Source organism: Aegilops tauschii, chromosome 2 (assembly GCF_002575655.3).
Source record: "Aegilops tauschii subsp. strangulata cultivar AL8/78 chromosome 2, Aet v6.0, whole genome shotgun sequence".
In the NCBI taxonomy this organism is placed as follows: domain Eukaryota; kingdom Viridiplantae; phylum Streptophyta; class Magnoliopsida; order Poales; family Poaceae; genus Aegilops; species Aegilops tauschii.
In genome coordinates, this window is record NC_053036.3 from 25,338,433 (window position 1) to 25,349,436 (window position 11,004).

General features: G+C 42.3%; 1 long non-coding RNA gene across 1 annotated transcript; it reads left to right on the forward strand.

Moving 5' to 3' along the window:
• Window positions 1–5,223: 5,223 nt before the first annotated feature.
• Window positions 5,224–7,353, forward strand: LOC141041931 (uncharacterized). Its single transcript, XR_012203704.1, has 3 exons — window positions 5,224–5,526; window positions 5,662–5,837; window positions 6,297–7,353. It is a non-coding gene; the product is annotated as an uncharacterized lncRNA (long non-coding RNA).
• The last annotated feature ends 3,651 nt before the right edge of the window (window positions 7,354–11,004 follow it).

Here is an 11,004-nt window from a genome sequence, read left to right on the forward strand (position 1 = left end):
GTTTACATTTTGAATTATTTGAAATTTGTGTGAATCACTAGTTTGTGAATAACTTAACTTTGAAAATAGATTTTCAGTGAATTTTTTTCTGATGTTTAATATTAGTATGTTTTATCATTATTTTCAATTTGGTAATGCTTAGGTTATTTAAAAAATGAAATGCCTTTGTAACGGATGAGTTTTCGTCCGAAACCTTGATACTTCGAAAGAGATTGTCCATTTTATACACGAAGTGCATCCAGTTTTTGCGGTAACCCTCTCAACTTTTTTGCACATGCTATGTGGGTGAAATTATGATACCATGCCAACTTTCAACCTTTTCTGAGTTCATTTGAAATGCTTTTCAATTTCGGGGTCATTTAGCTGAATAAATCAGTAAATGCATGAAAGAATTCTTGTGTTCGTCCATATACGGAGCCACCAAGGCGGAATTCTGTATAACTGTGTAGTGTGCTTCAGTGAGAGAATGTCCGTTCATACATATTTTTTGATTCCCTCCTAGCGTGCCTTTTCCATCCAGTCTGCCCTTATACCGCGATTCAGGAACACCAATCGGCTTAAGGTCAGGAATAAAGTCAATACAAAACTCAATGATCTCCTCATTTTCATGGCCCTTGGAGATGCTTCCTTCTGGCCTAGCACGGTTATGAACATATTTCTTTAAGACTCCCATGAACCTCTCAAAGGGGAACATATTGCGTAGAAATACAGGACCCAAAACGTTAATCTCTTCGCATAGGTGAACTAGGACGTGCGTCATGATGTTGAAGAAGGATGGTGGGAACACCAACTCGAAACTGACAAGACGTTGCACCAAATCATTCTCTAACCTTGGTATGATTTCTGGATCGATTACCTTCTGAGAGATTGCATTGAGGAATGCACATAGCTTCACAATGGCTAATCGAACGTTATCCGGTAGAAGCCCCCTCAATGCAACCGGAAGAAGTTGCGTCATAATCACATGGTAGTCATGAGACTTTAGGTTCTGGAACTTTTTCTCTGCCATGTTTATTATTCCCTTTATATTCGACGAGAAGCCAGATGGTACCTTAATACTGAGCAGGCATTCAAAGAAGATTTCCTTCTCTTCTTTGGTAAGAGCGTAGCTGGCATGACCCTGATCTATGCCGTCTTTTCCATGCATACGTTGCTGGTCCTCCCGTGCCTCAGGTGTATCTTTTGTCTTTCCATACACGCCCAAGAAGCCAAGCAGGGTCACGCAAAGATTATTCGTCACGTGCATCACGTCGATTGCAGAGCGGACCTCTAGATCTTTCTAATAGGGCAGGTCCCAAAATATAGATTTCTTCTTCCACATGGGTGCGCGTCGGTCAGCGTCATTCGGAACAGGTTGTCCGCCAGGACCCTTTCCAAAGACTACCTTCAAATCCTTGACCATATCATGTACATCAGCACCAGTACGGTGGCGAGGCTTCGTCCGGTGATCCGCCTCACCTTTGAAATGCTTGCCTTTCTTTCTTACGGGATGCCTGCTCGAAAGAAATCGACGAGGTCCCAGGTACACATTCTTCCTACAATTGTCCAAACATATACTATCGGTATCATCCAAACAGTGCGTGCATGCGCGGTATCCCTTGTTTGTCTATCCTGAAAGGTTACTGAGAGCAGGCCAATCATTGATGGTCACGAACAGCAAGGCCTTTAGGTCAAATTCTTCCCCCATGTGCTCATCCCACGCACGTACACCTGTTCCATTCCACAGCTGTAAGAGTTCTTCAACTAAAGGCCTTAGGTACACATCAATGTCGTTGTCGGGTTGCTTAGGGCCTTGGATGAGCACTGGCATCATAATGAACTTCCGCTTCATGCACAACCAAGGAGGAAGGTTATACAAACATAGAGTCACAGGCCAGGTGCTATAGTTGCTGCTCTGCTCCCCAAAAGGATTAATGCCATCTACGCTTAGACCAAACCATACGTTCCTTGCATCATCTGCAAACTCCTTCCCGTACTTTCTCTCAATTTTTCTCCACTGCGACCCGTGAGCGGGTACTCTCAACTTTCCGTCTTTCTTACGGTCTTCTCTGTGCCATCGCATCGCCTTGGCATGCTCTTTGTTTTGGAACAAACGTTTCAACCGTGGTATTATAGGAGCATACCACATCACCTTGACAGGAATCTTCTTCCTGGGGCGCTCGCCCTCGACATCACCAAGGTCATCGCGCCTGATCTTATAGCGCAATGCACCGCATACCGGGCAAGCGTTCAAATCCTCGTACTCATCGCGGTAGAGGATGCAGTCATTAGGGCATGCATGTATCTTCTGCACCTCTAACCCTAGAGGGCAGACAGCCTTCTTTGCTTCGTACGTACTCTCGGGCAATTCGTTGTCCTTTGGAAGCATATTCTTTATCATTACCAGCAACTTTCCAAATCCCTTATCAGATACACCATTCTCTGCCTTCCATTGCAGCAATTCCTGTGTGGTGCCCAACTTTTTCTTGTCAGCTTCGCAATTCGGGTACAACAATTTCTTGTGATCCTCTAACATGCGCTGCAACTTCTTCTTCTCCAAATCACTTGCGCAGTTTCTCTTTGCATCGGCAATGGCACGACCTAGATCATCAACGGGCTCATCTGATGCCTCTTCTTCAGCTTCTTCCCGCATTGCCAGCTCAGCTTCTTCCCCCGTTGTTGTATCATCGTATTCAGGGAACCCATGGCCAGGATAGCTGTCGTCGTCCTCTTCTTCTTCATTGTCTTCCATCATAACCCCTCTTTCTCCGTGCTTGGTCCAAACATTATAGTGGGGCATGAAACCAGACTTAAACAGGTGGACGTGAATGGTTCTTGACGTAGAGTAATTCTGATCATTCTTACAGACTAAACATGGACAAGGCATAAAACCATCCGCCCGCTTGTTTGCCTCAGCCGCAAGCAGAAAAGTTTGCACGCCATTAATGAACTCGGGAGAGCATCGGTCATCGTACATCCATTGTCGGCTCATCTTCATTACACAACACCGAATAGACCAAATTAATACAAGTTCATACATAAAGTTCATACAAGACTTAAATGCAACAAACAAATAACTCTCTAACTAAAGAATTTAAATGCAACAACAAATGCGATCAAGATCGCAACTAAGGTAACAATTGATCCAACAGCATAATGATACCAAGCCTCACTATCAATGGCATATTTTCTAATCTTTCTAATCTTCAAGCCCATTTTCTCCATCTTGATCTTGTGATCATCGACGACATCGGCAACATGCAACTCCAATTCCATCTTCTCCCCCTCAATTATTTTCAATTTTTCTTTCAAATACTCGTTTTCTCTTTCAACTAAATTTAACCTCTCGACAATAGGGTCAGTTGGAATTTCCGGTTCACAAACCTCCTAGACAAAAATATCTATGTCAACTTGATGGGCATACTTTGTCATAAACACGAAATGCAACAACTATTTTTAAAAGAGAATATACCACATCCGAATCATAACAAGGACGAGGGCTGACGGGGACAGATATCAAAACCATGGGACTATGTATAACAAACAACGTACGGGTAAGATAATTATACGAGTAACTATATATCCAAATCACACAAACATCAATTTGGTAATGTAAAACATTCATGAACAAGAGGCTCACCACAAGGTGGTGCCGGCGACGGAATGGTGCGGGCGATCGACTGTCGTTACGATGGAGATTTAGAAGGCACTAAGTAAACCACACCTACATATACAAACTAAGTGTTAGTTTTGACCACAAATTGCATATAAATCAAATAATAGCACATATATTTTCTACCAAATTACTAAACTCATAAATTAATCACTATACAAAGCATTGCAAGAGCTAATCTAGCAATGAGAGATGAAAGGACAAAGTTGCTAACCTTTGTGATCATTTGAATGGATGGGGGCCTTCAAATCTTGACAAATTTTGGGCAAAATGTGTGATGAGCTCGAGAGGAAGAGGGGAAGTACAGAGAGGAGAGGGAAAGGGGAAGAACAGAGCGAGCTCGGGTGGACGAAGGGTTTATGTAGGACAACCTTTAGCACCGGTTCGTGCCATGAACCGGTACTAAAGGTGCTGGAGGGGCCCCGGACTGACAACATCCTACCACCACTCACTTTAGTACCGGTCCGTGGCACGAACCGGTGCTAAAGGTCGGCCACGAACCGGTACTAATGAAAGCGGCTGGCTAGCCGTTGGAACCGGCACTAATGCACACATTAGTACCGGCTCAAAAGCAAACCGGCACTAATGTGCTTGACATTTGACCCTTTTTCTACTAGTGTAACATCATCGGCTGATATCGCAATGTCAGCCGACGGGAGGTGGCCATAGCCCTCGTGGATATGGCCACACTACAGCAAGATGCGACAAAAGGGGCCACAACAGGTTGCCAGGCCAGAGCAGGGACGGCCTGGGAGAGAAAGCCTACCACGAGGACCACCAGATCTGGGGACAAGGCCACTGGATAATGAATACAAATGTTGGAGGCATCACTCGGAGCGAGTGCACACCGATGGCAGCAACCATGGCCAAGCGGCTTGGTGAAGGGGCCCATGAGCCAAGCTCAGAATATCATCGTGGGGAGGAGGTCGTGATAAACTGCATGTGGTGCTGGCCAGGCATGGAAGGATGCAAGAGTCGGGCACAAGCGCAGTGATCTCAGTGATCAGGGTAGCACGCGGACACGAAGATACCTCCCTCCTCCGCAAGCTGTTTATCACTCAGAGAGCTCCCTCTCCCACCTCCGTAAGCGAGGGGCCTTTCCCAAGTCAGAGGTGGCGAGGGGGAGAGGGGACCGAGGGAGGCTAGTGCAGTGTCGGTTCCCAAGTCGCTCACGGGGACGACATGGGAGCAAGGTATCACAGATCCGAACAGTTACATGTGCATTTTTTTAAAGATCTACTAGAATATTACAAATGGGTAGGACGTGTTTTTGTGCCTGTTTGAATGAAAGACACGATCAAGCTAGAGCATATCTCTCCTATCTAAAAAAATATTTAATGTTTCTCGTTCCACTCTCTTCCTTCGTCCGCCCCTCCTCTGGAGCTATTTTATTTTGTCCCAAACACCTGTTTTCTGGGTTTTTTAGTTCTATGGTTATATTGTTGTTTTCTGGTATGTTACCGACCTCCTTGAGCACCATGCTCGCTATTATTGTGGAGGAGGGTTCGCCGAAAAAGGCGTTTACATTCGCGTTTCACTCACAGCGCGTATCAAGGCCGCTCGTCCTCCCGTCTGGATTCGAGCCCCTGGCCCCACATGAAATGCTGCATGCCAATTCTTTATCCATTACCGAATGGCATACTTCCACAATACAGTCACATCCGTATCTGACGCCAACCTACTGACCGTCCCTCCCCTACAATTCTGCTGTACACCACGCTCCGCAGGTCTCAGGAAGCCATTCAGATCTGGCTGGGTTGCCTCTTTCCTCGGCCAGATGCGCTCCTCCATAGGATCTCAACCCGCCGGCCGCCCGAATCAGTGAGTCACGCCATCGAGCACCAGCCGGAAGCGGTTCACCAATCTGATTTCAGGTGAATCCCCCTTCGATTTAGCACTATTTGCATCACTTCAGTTCGCCATTGTTTTGAGCCAGAAAATCTATGCGTACGGTATTGATGTGCTCCTCCATAAAATCATCTTCGATGAGCTCCTCCCTGTATTCGCAGCAATGACCTGGACACCAACCCGCGGGCCAGGTTTGGCCGAGTCGCTTTTTCGGGAGCTTTGATTCCACCAGATCCAGATTTCCTTCGTCTTCGCTTGTCGGAAGGGGAGAAACCTTAATGAGCTGCCACAACCAGAGGAGAGAGAAGCTGCTGCAGCCTCGGTTGGAAGAACGCAGGTGAGATCCAAACACCCGAGCGCCATCTGCCTTTTGTTTTTGTGTAACTTAGATCCAGCCAAGCATGCACTTGTCTCTCGGTGCAGTCTTGAAATTTTGCTTTTAGATTTCTGGTCGGGTGAGCATCTTTTATTTTTCTTTATTTTGTGATGATGGATTTGGGAGCACTCTGTGCATTTTTTCTTTTTGGAAATTATGTGTGATCCGTATTCATGTCCCATGCTTGTCCCTCACCAGCCATGGCCAAATCGGGTTGTCAACTTGTCACTCTCCTCGTTTCGCTCATGGAGAAGAGGGAACGCTGGCACAAGGAGACAGATGGACTTTGTCCGCGCCCTTTAATTCTGCAACTGCTATGGATAATATTCCAGTTTTTCTGTTGCATATTTGAGGCAACTAACCTGTGCAGCTGTGCTTAAATATCAAGAAAAAAAATTTAGGTTCATTTTTTTATTGCAGGTTGCAGATCTTCCGGCGAGATGTGCTTCGCTTCTAGTATCAAGTTATTTTTTTTCTCCGAAGTTGTTTGCTTCGGTGCTCTCCATTTCTTTTTTCTGAAGCTGCAAATCTGGACGCCGGTAGATAGGACTAATTGATTATTTTTGCCTATGTCCAAGTATGTGTGTGTGCATAGCTTGTTCGCATTTAACATTGATTGTAAAAAACTTCCTATGTGGATTTCGAAGGATTATGTGCTTTATAGATTAACTTTCCTAGTGTGAAATTTTTTCATGTAAGAAATACTATTTTTTGGTTCAGAATTTGATTCCACGCTGTGTGCATTTTGCTATATACACAGGAAACAATTGATCTGTTTTGTGTGTGTGAGAAGTACTTCAGTACATTTTCCACCCGGTCGGGGCTAAATATTTCTAGTTGATATGAGTAGGGTACCACTCTACAGATTTGACAATCAGGGGGATCCATTATGTGGCAAACAGTCAGTTAAATAACTGTCAATTATCATATTGCTCATACTTTGCTGGTTTATCACATGATTTCAGGGGAGGAGACATCATATGGGAAACGAACCAGTTTGTCTCTCAATGTGTGTTGTATTTTTTTCGGGCCATTATATATGTCATTATATAACCCAATCCTAAATTCAAAAACTCATGGTGCAGCTTAGAGAGGAATCACTCACTGTCTGGCCTTTAACCAAAACTAAGGAATGACCACATGGTGCAGCATAAGTGATACTGGTAAAGCTTTACATTGAAGTAGATGGCATTGTTGTCGGCCACTTCATCTTCTTTAGGAATCTTAAAATGCAACCTTTACGTGAAGAGGCGGCTGGCTGAAGAAGAGCATCAACGGGGCGTTGACATCCTAGCACCCAAGTTTCTAAAACATAGCGCTCGTTGTTGCCAGGTCACATCAGGTTCCACGATGTACCTAACACGGTCACATCACTGTAAAGTGCTTAAATACATCATCTCGCACTTTGATTCAACGTGCTCGGTACTTAAGTTCTCAAACCCGAAGGACTTCAACAAGTTTGTCAACTACACATGATTCTTACTAGATAACTTGATATAGATGTTATTATTCTTTTATTGCAAGAACATTGGTACGAAGCTAGACCCCCGAGCTAAGCACTTTGATTCAACGTGCCCGATACTTAAGTCCTCTAACCAGAAGGACTTTGGCAAGTTGTTGCCAGTCTTTTTTCCTTTGTAAAATTTGATTGTGATTGCGGATGAGGAATATGATCGGCAAGCTCAAGCCGAGTCCGAGTACCCACCCTGGTTTTACTTGGAAAACCAAGACGGAGCGAACAACATGTGCATCATCACGGGGACCCTGTCCACACCCTCAACCTCGAGACAAAGCTGAATTCAAATAGGTTCGATAACAACGCAAAGCTCATCCACGAGCAGACCACTGAGGGTTGTATGTTTTTCAAGGACCATGAAGTGATAAACAAATTGGCAACGACGAGCTAGACGAATAGTCACAACGATGTGTAACGGCCGGTTGTGATACCGGCGGATCGACTGCCAGTGTCGTGGACAGTCTGGAGCTTTAGCGTCTAGGACGTCATGAATGCGTGTGCCTGCCGGAAGGAGCTGTGATGGAATGACGTTGACGGTCAAGTGCTTGGTCCAAAGTTGACAATGATCTGATGTATACATGTCAATGCAAGATTTTTCTCAGAATCCCAATGGAAGTAGACTACTCTGTTGCGAAACAGGGCACGTTTGATTACTCTTTGATTGTTGGATTCAAGTGCACCACATTATCGCCAGTGCATTCTTATGATCTTGATCTATTTTTGCGTCCTGTGTGGAGCCCATATTATGTTTAATAAAGCTGGAGGTCGTTATATGCCATAATCAATTTTGGGCTACATTGCAAACTGCGTTGGTCAGTTGTTTTGTGTTGCTATCCCTTATAAGCAATGGTCAAAGAGGGAACCACTTAGCATAGAGTATTAAATAGTTCACCTATTATAGTATGATATTTGTACTTTAAGTAATCATGCTTTGTCTTTTTTGTGTGCAGGTCAACTGCATTATAAGGAGTCATGCATGTTTAACTTATTGCCGGTTAATCATATGTTACCATGAGAAACCTAACCACGAATCTCCATTTAGCTACTTGAAGAATCCACTTCACGATAAAGCTTGGCGATATACGGTGTGGAAACTCATTGTATAATTTATTTTTACCTAAACAGAAAAATAATCTCTTCTTTCTTTTTGTCAAATTAATACTGTTGTAAGCTACTTCATAATATCAAATTACATACTTCAGATATTGTATTTAGGTGAAGAAAATATTTATTCTCCAACAGATACCATTGTCAGCCGATTAACGATGCCAAGATGGACGAGACCATGAATATATTCCCTTTGGACCTTTGGGCAAGGAAAAGTTACAATATTGTAATATAAAAAAATCATTGTGTGGCTGATAAAATTACTAAAACATGATTGTATATTTCATTTATTTTCACTAGTCATCAACCCGCGCCGCTGCACGGGCTAGAAATTGATGTCTTAACAATGTTGTGTAATTCCATGTTTTCACATATTTTTGTTCAATAAGTAAGTCGGCATTATTGTCCTATAATAGAAGAATAGAAGTGTAGATACATTCTAATATGTTTTATCAGTTGAACCTTTCATGCGAAAATAATAGAATTAACGTCCACCCCTTGGATTGGCATTATGCACACATAAGATGTATACTTTGAAGCTAAGCCAATTTCTTTATTCTCATAATTACATTAAGAAGATAGAAATTTGATTACATATTTCAATAAAAAGAATATTCTTATTATCATGCAAAAATGCCATTTCTTAACAGCGCCAACAAATACATTCCTGTCTTAACATGGTGATGCCCTTTACTCTTTGTAGTGTGAGGAAAACTTGTGAATTTATGAGCTACTGACTACATTAATATGGTAGTTATGAATCATTTGTTCATTGTAACCCAAAATATATAAGTACATAGGTTTAACATCAGCCTACAATTGTCATCTTACATCAAAATTATTTTTATATGATTTTTTAATTTGTTGTGCTACCGCGGAGTCTTCCTGTAATTGGTACAAATACCAGGTCAAAGCTTATAAAAATTATTGCTCGACTAAAATTTGGAAACTTTTAGGGAGAAAATTATTCGTGTTTGATTTATTTTATCTTGGGCAAGTTTCTTTTCTTACTCCGGATCATTTATTTGTACATGTCTTTTTAATTTCATTTTTCTCATGGGAACATGCACGTGGCTAGAAAACATTCAAGGATAGATTTTTTTTTCTAATCTCAAGGCTTTGGGGAGCATTTATTTGTACTTGTTTTTAATTTCTTTTTTCTGAAGGAAACTTCCATGCGTTTTTTATTTTCATGGTATTTGGGACGTGGACTCTTTTTCTGGCGTGTGGTCTAAGGACTTATCATTTTTGTCGATCTTTTTTTGTAACATATCTTCTTTTTTGTTTGTGAATGGGGAAGCAAATGCATTTTGTTTTCGTTGGGACTTGAATTGGGCATCTAGGTGTCATTTTGGTGCATAAGGGTTTACTCATGTTTTTGTACTTTTTGTGTGTGTGTGTGCATATATACACTCATACAAACGCGAAGGCCGCCTCATTACTCTTCACCATTAAAATTTAGAATAGGTGTCTGATTAATTACGTCTTTTAACACAGTACAGATGCATACGCTCATACATACGTACATACAATCATCCCTATGAACACACGCGTGCACATCCTACCCCTTGTGAGCACCTTCTAGACTGGGTCGGCACAACATCTTGAGATGAAGAAGTCACCACATGTGTCTCTGCAGTCGACGGAAACGTCTCATTCCACTGAACAAACATGGCCAGAAAGCTTCAAATAAATCTAGGAAAATGCCAGGACCATCATCATGTCTAAAACTTAACCTTGTAGGTTGGTTCCACCACAAAGAACCTAACCATCTAAGATAGGCTCAGTTCGCATTTTCGTGTGTCATTTATTTTATCCTCGTCGGGTTTCTTTCCTTACAGAAGGAATAAATATATTCATGATTGGATTCTTTTTTAATCTAAACATAAGGCTTTGATTAGCATTTATTTGACGTGTCTTTAGGTGAAAATTATTCCGGCATTTTTTTCTTCTAAACATGCTATTTTGAGGAGCATTTATTTGTACCCGACTTTAATACTTTTTTTTCGGGGGAACACGTACCTGCCTTTTTTTTATTTTCGTGGTATTTGGACATGGACGCTTTTCATAGCGTGGGACCTAAGGACGTTTCATTTGTTCTTATCTTTTTCTATAGCACATCTTTTTTTTAGAAAGGAGATGGAAAATTAATTTTTTATTCTCCGGGAGAAGAAAGTGGGCATGTAGGACTCTTTTTCATGCATGCATGTGGGCTTTATCCTTTTTATGTACGTGTGGAATTTTTCTATTCAAATATATGGCATGGCCGGCTTAGTTGATCTTGACCTTTCAAATATAAATATAATGTCCAAATTAGTTATGTTGATGTGGAAGAGTCCATCTCACGTAAGCCACCCGGCTGCAAGAAGCGGGTCAGGAATCATCCAACGGCTGTAGACCGGTCATTAAATCAATCTGATGGATGTAACTATCTAACGTTAAGGATTAACGTAGAGCCTCGTATGGTGCTTCCAATTAGTAAATATAAGATTGCCAGCATGGGTA